The 845-nt window shown below is 58.2% G+C and overlaps 1 protein-coding gene across 1 annotated transcript in view; it reads left to right on the top strand.

Annotated features, from left to right (window-relative positions):
* The window catches only part of ABHD17A (abhydrolase domain containing 17A), an 11,179-nt gene that overhangs the window by 4,266 nt on the left and 6,068 nt on the right, over nucleotides 1-845 (top strand). The window lies entirely within an intron of this gene.

The following is an 845-nucleotide window of genomic DNA, read 5'->3' as shown; positions in this document are numbered from 1 at the left end:
CTTTTCCTCTGGGCCAGGCAGGGCTGGCGGGAGTGGGAGCTGGGACCCAGTCGTGCTGGAGGAAGAGGACCTTGAGAGTCTGTTGGCGTGGAGTCACCTGGTTGCCTTCTCTTGGCAGGACCTGGGCAGGCCCTGTTAGCAGCAGCTTGGCAGGCCTGTCATGGGACACAAGGGCTGAAATGAGTGCCATGGTCATTTTCTGCAGGAGAAGGAGACCCAAACCTCTGTGATCAGGGGTTGGCTTTATTCACTTGTGGGGCAGGGGACGGGCCAACTGTCAGGAAGAGAGGGGGCAGCCTTGTCAATGAAGTCTCTGAGCAGCAGGCCCACATGCCTGCTATCCTCGGGCTGTTGGAGTCCCTCCAAAAGGAATGGACTCGAAGAGAGGCGGCTGGGCCCATCCTGTGCTCAGAACGTGACAGAGATCACACAGGCAGGAGGAGCTAGGCTATTTTGTGGCACAGGCCGCCTATCCTCCTCCCTCTCCCCCACAGCGCTCCTGTCCCTTCCTGGTTGAGGTGACAGAGATCACACAGGCAGGAGGAGCTAGGCTATTTGTGGCACAGGCCACCTATCCTCCTCCCCCTCCCCCACAGCGCTCCTGTCCCTTCCTGGTTGAGATGTGAGTAAGACCCCTCTTTCTCTTGCCCTCTGACCCTGTCTTCTCCCACCCCGCTAGGTACACAGTCCTCTTCTCACATGGCAATGCAGTGGACCTGGGCCAGATGAGCAGCTTCTACATTGGCCTGGGCACACGCATCAACTGTAATATCTTCTCCTATGACTACTCGGGCTATGGCGTTAGCTCGGGCAGGCCCTCTGAGAAGAACCTCTATGCCGACATC

The sequence above is a fragment of the Myotis brandtii genome, unplaced genomic scaffold, assembly GCF_000412655.1.
Source record: "Myotis brandtii unplaced genomic scaffold, ASM41265v1 scaffold236, whole genome shotgun sequence".
NCBI lineage: Eukaryota > Metazoa > Chordata > Mammalia > Chiroptera > Vespertilionidae > Myotis > Myotis brandtii.
Note: the sequence above shows the minus strand (reverse complement) of the source record. Positions and strands in the feature narration are given on the sequence as shown.